The sequence below is a fragment of the Montipora foliosa genome, chromosome 1, assembly GCF_036669935.1.
Source record: "Montipora foliosa isolate CH-2021 chromosome 1, ASM3666993v2, whole genome shotgun sequence".
Lineage (NCBI taxonomy): Eukaryota > Metazoa > Cnidaria > Anthozoa > Scleractinia > Acroporidae > Montipora > Montipora foliosa.
The window spans coordinates 48883107-48894758 of NC_090869.1; the positions used below are offsets into that span (position 1 = coordinate 48883107).

An 11652-nucleotide genomic window follows, 5' to 3' on the forward strand; every position below is an offset into this window, starting at 1 on the left:
GCAAATTTTTCACCGAGGAAATGAAATCCGGCTGAATTTGCTTCAAAGCCCCCAAGACTAGACTACATCTCTGACTTCGGAAAAGATAAGATTCAAACCACTTAATACTGATTGTATCAACACCATATATACGGAGCTTCCATAAGAGAATATTGTGATCAATGGTGTGGAAGGCCTTTTTAAGATCTATGAAAACTACACCGTTGACAAGGCCATTGTCGATATTAACCGACCAGCTGTTTGCAGCATCAACCAGGGCAGTAAGGGTACTGTGTGACGATCAAAATCCGGATTGACAGTGGCTTAGTAGGTTGTTAGCGTTAAGATACTCACTAAGTTGATCACAAACACATTTTTCAAATATTTTGGCAACGGTCGGTATGACGGATATTGGTCGATAATTGTTGGGGTCATCCCTTTTACCCTTTTTGAAAATAGGAGTCTCTTGCCAATTTCCACTCATCTGGAAAGATACCAGTCTCGATCGATTTAGCAAAGATTAGTGTAAGAGATGGTGAAACTATGCTGGCAGCCATTTTTAACAGTTTATTTTGAATATTATCTAGTCCGGCCGACTTCCTCTCATTTAGTTTGGACAACAGCTTATAAACTACATTCAGCGATGGTGCTTTCAGTGAGAACGAGGTTTCAGTTGACGTGAGATATGTTTCAGGCTCTATATCAGATGCTGGAATTTCTGAGGCCAGCCTTTCACCAATGTTTGAAAAGTGCAGATTTAGTTCTTCAGCTATTTCAAGGGGTTCAGTTGCAATTTGCTCGGCAATTTTAATTTCCGAAATATTCCCAGCCTTGTTTGATCGTCGCGAAGACAGTTCATTGATTAAATACCACGTTTTTTGGGGATTTGACTTGCTGAGCATCAGATTGTCAATGAAGTATTTACGTTTGGCTTTCTTAATTTCGTTATTTGTCTGGTTCCGGGCTCGTTTGTATTGATCCCATGTTGACTGTTTACGGTCCAACAGGGCTTTCTTTTTTAAGAAATCTCACTTGTGCATTTCACAGCGCAGACGGTAAGTTATCCATAAGGCCTTTTTATTGCCAACCCGTTCAGATTTAAGTGGGGCATGTTTGTCTATAGATTGCATTAGCAAATCTTTCCACATGGACCACATATCATTTGGGTCGTTAAGCGTTTCAATATCAGAGCACGCCTTTTGTTGTAGATCCCTTAGGTAGCTAGACTTATGGAAGTTCTTCATGTGGCGAGTTTTTATTGTTCTAGCTCCTGAACGCTCGTACTTATATGTCATATAAATTAGAGCATGGTCGCTAATTGCAAGGTGAACAGCACAATATTTGGCAATTTTATCGGGTGAGTTCGTAATACAATGATCAATAAACGTGCAGGAGTTCACAGCAACCCTTGTTGGTTCAGTGATTAGCTGGTTAAGTCCGTAAATTTCGAAGATGTGTTGAAGTTTAATAGCGCTGGCTGATGTTATGCCTGGCGTGAGATCCACGTTAATATCTCCCAGGAGAAAAAACTACCTCTTCAAAGTTATTGACACTCACCGGAGAATCGGGAGGTCTATACCAAGTGCTAACTAAGAATGGTTTGGACCGGAGCCTAGTGATTTCCAAAACCAACAATTCGAGATTTTAAGAACTCAAGTCGTCACGGATTTTATAATTTAGATTACATCGCACATAGAAACAGACCCCACCTCCGTTACGCCCATTTCTGACACGATCTTTCCTTATCAGTTCATAACCCGCTAAGTATACCTCGCTGTCGTCAGTAGTGAGGTCCAATTTCGTTTCGTTAATGGAAAGTAGATCAATTTTAAAATTGGACATGAAAACACGCAGCCATCACTAAGCCTCGACCGAACGAATTGATCTTAACATTATCAATGGACTTACCCTGAATAATAGCGTTGCCTCTTTCGTCCCGCAGTACGTGTGCAGTGGGCTCCCAAACGGCAATATCCTAATCACTATGAGCAATGAAATCTAAAAAAATTCGAGCTAGGCGAGAAGTTCCTATTCTATTTAAATGGAGACCACTACGATTGAGATGATGATCAGCAACAATGTTGGAGTGGGTAATGATCTTCCATTGGTTTTGGCGGCAAAAATCCCTTAAGGCGCATCTAAGCAGCGGTTTCGCTCCGCAAAAATGACATTTTTTGAGAATTTTCGGGAATTTTACAGAGTTTTTGGAGAATTTTAGACATTTCTTAAATAATTTTTGAGCCTTTTTAGGGAAATTCTGGAAAGAGTTTTTGGCCATTTTTCGAGAATTATTTAGCGAAGCCTGACCATAGAAGGTCCCCAGGACAGATCACAGGTGAGGCTTCTTTATTTGTAAAGAAGCACATAACCTTGAAGCGTGTAACCTGCAACTCTTTTCCTTGAAACAAAGCTGGGGAGTTTAGGAAACCAATTTTATGCCCAAATATGGACAAAAATAAGGTGGAAGCTGCACGCGCGGGAAAACGCGCGAGGTACGTACATTTAAATAAGGAGATTTTTAAACTCCAAAAATCCCTTATATAATAAGAATTTCTTAATTTCCTCACGTTTTCAGCTAAAATCTTTCCGGAACTTTGTTTCTCAAATCCTACGAGTGGCGTCGTTTGTACATCTGTACAACACGCTATTTTAATAAATCATTGCGTTATATCGAAACTTTATTATATTTTACCTCAACCGGACACTTAAGCTACTAGATGATAAATGGGCGCGTTGGCCAGCCAAGCCCTCCGTAGAACTTAAAGAAAGGGCTTGAGCGAAGGCGAAATTGAATTTGAGACCTCTAAGTCTCTGAGTTTAGTATTAATGGCACTCACTGAGGCCCAACCGTCGTGTCGTAGAAGTTTTCTGTCAGGGACTCCAGAATTAGGGCTGATTTAGCTCCACCAGCTGAGTGAGTACTAAATTAAGCAATATCGGGAACAATACCATGGAAATACTTCTTGAAAGAGTCGGTGTAAGTGGAATAGCTCATAGGCTTATAAAGTGAAAACAAACGCGTACGACTGGCAGAGGCAGAAAAAGGCCTAAAAATATACCCGTGTCGGAATAAAAAACTTACAACTGACTGCCTTTCCATAGCGGGTCAACTTAGCACTTTTCAGTGAAACTGGAAATAAGCTCATCATGAAAAGCGAAAAAAATCTGAAAGACCTAAAACCAAACATAACTTAATGATGCAATAGAAGTAGATCGCTCATACGAGCTCTTTCCGAAAACTTCTTCGGAAGATCTGCGTTAAGCGACTCCTGTCGAAGCTTTCATGACAGGCGAGGTTGTAAGGCGAACATTCCCTGTCTTGGCTGCTACCGCAAAACCAGACGACTTGTTGATTGGAGAACAGACTCCGGCCAAATCGTGGAACCACTTGAAAGTATAGTAAGCATAAAGGATGGTTGAAACTGAGTGGAAAAGAAACGGCATCAAAGACTTCCACGGCGAATGACTTCCGTCCGATGAAAACACTGGAATAATGAAGAGATGTCCCGGGTTCACTGGAGGCGAGAACTGCAATCAAGCTTTTCAGTCATGGAGACGACTTCTTGGGAAAACGGCAGAGATGTCGACCAGAACTCTGTGCGAAAAATGACTAAAGAAACGAAAACGGATAAAGCAACACACGGCAAAAAAATAATGACAGAGAAAAAAGAACGAAAAGGTATATGGATAAATGGACCGCAGCATGAACAATGGAAGACCCTGGACAAAAGTAAGCAGAAAATAATAGACTAAAAACAGGGAACCTATAAATGGAATAATCAAAGCCTTAAGCAAATGCTATGAAAGGATAACAGAAGGACATGAGTACTTACCTAGACACGAAAAACCCAACAAGGGTGACTATCTAGCCCAATCTAGCATCGCTCAAGGGCAACAATACTAGACACAACGGACCCACCGATGGTGAACGACAAGGGCCTGAATCCCGTGCTATAAACGCGTAGTTCTTGAACATCAATACTTCATGTGTACCTGAACACAACAAACCCACCAAGGGTGATTATCAAGGGCCTCCAGCCCATTCTATGAACGCATTGCTCATGAACATCAATACTTCATGTGTACCTGGACACAACAAACCCACCGAGGGTGATTATCAAGGGCCTTTAGCCCATGCTATAAAGAAATTGTTCATGAACAACAATATTTTATATGTACGTGTGTACCTAGACACAACGAAGCCACCGAGGGCGATTTTAAAGGACCTCTAGCCCATGCTATAAACGCATTGGTCATCGGTGAACATCAATACTATTTGAAGAGTACGTAGACAACAAACCCACCAAGGGTGAATATCAAGGGCCATTCAATAGCCCCTGTTATCAAAAACATCGTACATGAAAATGAATGAATAAAGAGACATAGGAAACTCGTCAGGGGTAACAGTACTAAAAACTATTAAACGTATACACGACTAAGCTAACGACGTATGAATCAAGAACGACAAAGAGACATAATCGTCAAAAACGTGAGGGCAACAAGGACAAGCTATCGCTCAATATCAACGCACTAAACGAAAAATAACTCAGCGATCGAGAATGACTAACAGAGACCCCTAGCCTGTGCAAACCAAACGAAAACTTACAGCATAAAACACAAACTAGAGGCTGTGCAGCTACACATCAAAAACCCACCGAGGGTGAATGTCAAGGCCGTCAAGGTCATGCTCGCAAAGCAAGGTTCATAAAAGTCGATACCCGCGCGTACCTAAACAGAACAAACCCACCAAGGTCCACAGAGACACTACCCCAAAAAAAGAAAGACCATAAATCATAAATAAAAACAAATAACGAGACATAGCAAACTCGGCCCCTAGGCTGTGCAACTCAAATGAAAGCATTCAGCAAAAAAAAAAAAAAAAAACGAAAGCTAGAGCGCAATGTACAATAAAAAACTAGCACTCTGGAAGGCAAAAAAAAACGCAAACAATACTTCAGAAGCTAGCCTTGTAGGAAAACTGAGACCTATAGTGTAATTACCGAAAAAAATAAGAGGAACTATAGACCAAAATTAGTGATCTTGGCGAGGCTTCTGACGAAAAGATTTGGAACATCTGGAAGAAAAAACCCCCCCATGGACAAAACGACTCCAGTGGAGACTAACGAAACATAGGCGCGGCCAACCACAGGCGAAATTCCAAAGTGGAACATGGAGGTTAAACAGACAAGATGGCATAAGAAGCTAATATCCATGGACCAGTCTAGAGCCAAGGCGTTCTCTACGGAAGACCCAGGCTGATAAAACCTTGCAATAAACTTAAGGAGCTAGCGATGTAAAGTGACATGCAAATCTGCCACAGGTCTGCGGACGTCAAATAACATCTACGGCAGAAAAAATATGATCGTTCACTATGTATACAGCCATCAAAAACTGCGACGTTGCCGATGACAACGGCAAGAATTACGCTGAGCTTTCTAAGAATCCATTGGACAGTTGGCAGAGAAATATAATCATACATACATACATACATACATACATACATACATACATACATACGTTTATTGTAACTCCCAATTTGGGCTTTTCGGTTACAATGTCTAAAAATATATATAAATTGAAAAGAGAGAAAGGAACAATAAATAAACGTTACATTTAAAAGCTAGAATCAATTACAAAAGACCTCTGAATATAATTTACAAGTTAACTGAACACAAATGTCCTCCACTTAATAGCTTCTGCGCTAAACGACGCCTGAAGCAGTTTACACTGTCCGCAGCTTTCAAATCATTACAAATACTGTTCCAAAGTTTACATCCACGATATGTAAACGAACGTTGTCCATATGACAGACGACATAAAGGGATGTGTAAAAGATTGCATGACCGCGTAGCCCTAGTATGAATTTGAGAGCGAGATACAAATATATTAGCCAGATATTTCGGGACTAAATTATTAAGACATTTATATACCATTACAGCATCGTTGAGAAGGACTCTGTCCTTAACAGTGAGCCAGTTGAGGGATCTTATGCCGTCTGAGATGTGGTCATATTTCCTGAGACCTAACACGATACGCGCAGCAAAATTCTGTACTAATTGGAGTTTCTTCACATTACTTTGAGATGTGTTAGCCCATACAGTTGAGCAATAAAAGAGTTTACTAAAAACAAAAGCGTTCATCACTAATAAAAGAGACTTTCTGTCCAGAAGGTGTTTAATTCTACTAATCTGTTTTAATTTAAATAGACAATTAGAGGTAGTTTTAGCAACATGATCGTTGTAAGTTAAGGACTGGTCGATGAGGACACCGAGGTCCTTAGCCACAGATACTGGTGTTATTTCCTTCCCTAAAAGTGAGATCGACACTGGAGGCAATTTACGCAGTAATTGAGGCACTCTCACGAGTAAGACTTTGGTTTTCTCCGGATTAATTAGTAAGGAATCTTGGCAGCACCATCTACAAATTTCTCTTAGGTCTTCATTCAAACAGCGGAATGCATAGCTTATGTCAGTTGAGCAGAGGAAAGGTAAAGTTTACTGTCATCAACGTAACACACAGACTAACAATGGCCTGGAACAGCCAGGAGATCGTTTACATAGATGGTAAATAGTACAGGTCCCAATATAGAACCTTGTGGAACTCCATATTTTAGGGGAAGAGAGGCTGAAACAGCATCCACAATCCGTACTCTTTGGCTGCGACCAGACAGGTACCTGTGAAACCACTCCAGGCTAGATGACGTAATACCTATTTGTTGTAGTTTCTGAAGGAGAATATCGTGTCGGACACTGTCAAATGCCTTAGACATATCTAACAGAACAACAGGAGAGACTTCACTCTTATCGATAGACATTAGAAAATCATCTGTTACATGTAAAAGAGCAGTTTCTGTAGAATGAAATTTACGATTGCCACTCTGGTGCTCAGACAACTTCTTATTGGTGGTTATGTAGTCAACAAACTGACGGTGAGCTAGCTTCTCAGACACCTTGGATAATGTAGGCAGTAATGAAATAGGTCGGTTGTTACATGGATCTTCGAGACAGCCCGACGTTAACACGGGAACAACCTCGGCCATTTTCCATGCCTTCGGAAATGTAGAGGTACTAAATGAATTATTCATAATGCTTGTAATAACTGATAATATGGCCGGCAAACTGTCCTTAAGGACACGGGCAGTAATTTTATCATGGCCAGGTGCTTTGTTTAAAGACAAGCCCTTGATAACCTTTCCAACCTCCTGTTCTGTAACTGCTTGAAACTGAAAATCATCAGGGCATTCATCATGTTTCCGTATTGCTGGTGGTGGTATTGTTGTGGCAAGGTTAAAATCATATTCCATAGCAAGGTCGTAGGCTTTCTGTGCCGTTAAACTTCCTACGCTAGTGAAATATTCATTAAATTTATCAGCAAGATTGGTTGGATTGTCATTGATGTTTGGTAAGATCTTACTTTTCCTGGGCAAGCAGCGATTGATGATTTTCCAAATCGCGTATTTCATTCACCATGTTATCGTCAAAAACCGTCGTCATCTTGGCTATCTCAACGGCAAGCATGCTAAGCAATTTTGGTGAAAAACCTTACCCCAAAATCAATTTATGACTTTTTTCTTTTATTATTCACATCGAATTTTGTTCCGCTCTATGGAATTATGTTCGCAATGTGACTTCCTCAAATTATGTTCGGCAAGCGGACTGGAACCTCGCGAGAAGAAACTGACGGGCAGTCCTGGGACGAGGAAATTTCCCGCCCTTTCTATAATTTATTCGAATTATTACCAGTGTTAGTGCGTTGTTCAGATCAAACATGGCGGACCACAAACGTGGAAGAGGCGTGCTAGACGGCGATGAAGTACGCCCAAGGGGCGATGAAGAGGGCGATTCTGAGTGCAAAAGTGCGAAAGCAATACGGCTACTCCGTGAAGTGACTATTTTACTGAGTGAGAAAACAGATCAGCCGAGCAAACATGTCGCAACAGGTCAGGTTGGAGCATCAGCCAGCAACGCTTTGCACAACTTTCGCACAATATTTGCTCCTTACCGTCAATCCAGTTTGTCTTTATCATCATCGGTGCCAACCAAGAAGAATCTTGTAAAGCCTAAATTCTTTCAACCGAAGGAAACTTGGACACACAACTTCTTCTGTTTATACTCCAAAGAACAAGTTAGAGCTCCTTCAAGAGCCGAAAAATTCGACCTGCAACAGGCAGGACTAGGCCGGAAGAAGATTTGTTTTCATTCAAAGACAAAGTTCCCTGAACTTCGCAAAAGCTAGAGGAGGAATATCCCAAGCTTTCTCAAGGTGGAGGCTTTGAGCTAATGAGAACAGGCCATCAGGGAAGTAACACCACCCTTACTACCATAATACCCCCAGCAAGTGGATACTCTGTACCCTTTCTGAGAGACAGCTCCGGATTGGGACAGGCTTTGGCCCCCGCAACGTGATTTGGACCGAAATCCAGTAGTCAAGGTGACTTTCTTTCTCTTGATTGTTGTTTTGTGTTATTTAGCCGGGGAATCTTTGTTTACAATTTTATGATAGTCTAATTAACACCCAACTAGTGGACAAATGCAAATCCTACAGTTTAATTGGCTTGGCTAGCCCTTGCGGGCTACGAATCTAATTCTTAATAATGCTCATTATTGTCAAGTCAAGCTTTGTTTTCTATTAAAATATCACCTGGGCTCTGAATATTGAAATGATATGGAATGTAATGTAAAAGATTGGCATTTTGTAGGTGGGGAAAATACACCTAAACTTAGTGGGGGAGGGGGTATCGTTGGAAAGGTATTTGCTGTTAAGCTGCAGTTTACTCAACTCATGAAAATATTACCCTTAAAAGAAGTACTGTTGATATTGCCCAAGACCTGTTTACTGGGTACATGTAGCTGTCATTCAGAAGCATTTTTTTTTTACTTTATATACATTTACATACTGTTGTAGACCAATAAACATTAGGGTCACATATTATTTCCTGATTTCTTGTATGTTTTGAGCATGGAACTGGACTGGGAAGTGAAGGACTACTATAGTTGGTAAATAACTACATGTACTTGAAGTGGGTTGTATGAGAAAAGTCAGTACTGTATTAGCTTGAAGTATAATTTATGAAATGTTTGCATAATACATGAAGGTAACATGTTTGTACTGGTATTAACAGGAAACATTAGAATCTGCAGATGCAGTTCTGATTGACTGTCTCAACTGTGGGAAAAAAGTAGCACTGAGTGAGTGGCATGCACATGACAGCAAGTGTGAAGGGGGTGCCAGTTGTTCTGGGTCGTTTGAGGACAGTTGTATCCATGATGGTTCTGCTGAAATCAATGGTGAAAGCTTTAAAAGTCCAAGTTTATTAAACAGAGGTAAGAAATGTCACAGTGAAAATTGATCATACACATACCTACAACTTGCAAAGGAAATTTCTGATATTTTGTTATAGGATGCCTGGTAGAAACTCTGAGGGAAATGTTTCCAGGAGAAACTGAAGAGGATCTATTAATAACTCTTACCAAGAATAACTTTGACCTGGAGATATCAGTAAATTAACTTTTGTGCTGTAAAGCAGGTGACAGTACTTTAACAAAGTCAAGGTGACATAAGTTAGGAAAAAAAGCTCCTGAATGATGAAATCGTTACCACATCATGCACTGCACTAGTGGAAGGGAGGTGGAACTTGAGAAGCTTATCACAGATGAAAAAGTTATACATGATATTGTTACATTTCGTTCTTTACAATCAAGAAGAGAACAACTGAGTTAATGTTCACATAGCTATTGTCTCAATCAGTATGACTATTTGCTATGACTACTACATATTTCACAGATAATTATGTGGCTAGCCTTACATACGTATGTTTCATCCCTGCCAAGGGACTCATCAGAGACCTTTCGGCTAACTCGTCAAACATCGCGTTTGAAGTCCCACTAGCATCAAAATGATGGTGGCAATCTCGCCTTACATCACATAAGGATTCCCAATTGCATAATTGATTATGCCATTGGGAATCCTTATGTGATATAAGGCCAGATTGCCACCATCATTTTGATGCTAGCAGGACTTCAAACGGGATGTCTGACGAGTTATCCGAAAGGTCTCTGATGAGTCCCTTGGCAGGGATGAAACATACATATGTAAGGCTAGCCACATAATTATCTGTGAAATTCTTACACTTTTTTCAAGTTACTACTACATATGTTTAAAAAGATGTGCCTGTCTTTTCGTTCATAAATTTTGTATACATTGCTTGGTAGGTGTCAACAATTCCATTCATGTTGAGTCTGACCTGGAGTCTGACAAAGAGATGGCAGAAAGTCCATTCATCATCAGTGCAACTTCCACATCACCAACTCCTAAACCTCAGTTTTCCACTTTGTCTGAACTATTACAGGACCATAAACTTTCATTAAAACTTGTTGAAGGTAATGTAAAGCGAATCACTGTTAAGAGGGATGAATTCTGGAAAGAATCTATTGTTACTTTCAAGAATCCAGAATTTGATTATACAGCCACCCCAAGAATAGCATTTGAAGGTGAACCTGGTGTCGATGCTGGGGGCCTGAGGAGAGAGTATGGAGCCCTGTTATGCCAGGCACGGGCAGTAATTTTATCATGGCCAGGTGCTTTGTTTAAAGACAAGCCCTTGATAACCTTTCCAACCTCCTGTTCTGTAACTGCTTGAAACTGAAAATCATCAGGGCATTCATCATGTTTCCGTATTGCTGGTGGTGGTATTGTTGTGGCAAGGTTAAAATCATATTCCATAGCAAGGTCGTAGGCTTTCTGTGCCGTTAAACTTCCTACGCTAGTGAAATATTCATTAAATTTATCAGCAAGATTGGTTGGATTGTCATTGATGTTTGGTAAGATCTTACTTTTCCTGGGCAAGCAGCGATTGATGATTTTCCAAATCGCGTATTTCATTCACCATGTTATCGTCAAAAACCGTCGTCATCTTGGCTATCTCAACGGCAAGCATGCTAAGCAATTTTGGTGAAAAACCTTACCCCAAAATCAATTTATGACTTTTTTCTTTTATTATTCACATCGAATTTTGTTCCGCTCTATGGAATTATGTTCGCAATGTGACTTCCTCAAATTATGTTCGGCAAGCGGACTGGAACCTCGCGAGAAGAAACTGACGGGCAGTCCTGGGACGAGGAAATTTCCCGCCCTTTCTATAATTTATTCGAATTATTACCAGTGTTAGTGCGTTGTTCAGATCAAACATGGCGGACCACAAACGTGGAAGAGGCGTGCTAGACGGCGATGAAGTACGCCCAAGGGGCGATGAAGAGGGCGATTCTGAGTGCAAAAGTGCGAAAGCAATACGGCTACTCCGTGAAGTGACTATTTTACTGAGTGAGAAAACAGATCAGCCGAGCAAACATGTCGCAACAGGTCAGGTTGGAGCATCAGCCAGCAACGCTTTGCACAACTTTCGCACAATATTTGCTCCTTACCGTCAATCCAGTTTGTCTTTATCATCATCGGTGCCAACCAAGAAGAATCTTGTAAAGCCTAAATTCTTTCAACCGAAGGAAACTTGGACACACAACTTCTTCTGTTTATACTCCAAAGAACAAGTTAGAGCTCCTTCAAGAGCCGAAAAATTCGACCTGCAACAGGCAGGACTAGGCCGGAAGAAGATTTGTTTTCATTCAAAGACAAAGTTCCCTGAACTTCGCAAAAGCTAGAGGAGGAATATCCCAAGCT

The 11652-nt window shown here is 40.7% G+C and overlaps 1 long non-coding RNA gene across 1 annotated transcript; it reads left to right on the forward strand.

The window, feature by feature from the left end:
- The first annotated feature begins 8233 nt into the window (after positions 1-8233).
- LOC137978599 (uncharacterized) lies at positions 8234-9666 on the forward strand. Its single transcript, XR_011118194.1, has 3 exons — positions 8234-8409; positions 9101-9302; positions 9380-9666. It is a non-coding gene; the product is annotated as an uncharacterized lncRNA (long non-coding RNA).
- Positions 9667-11652: the final 1986 nt, after the last annotated feature.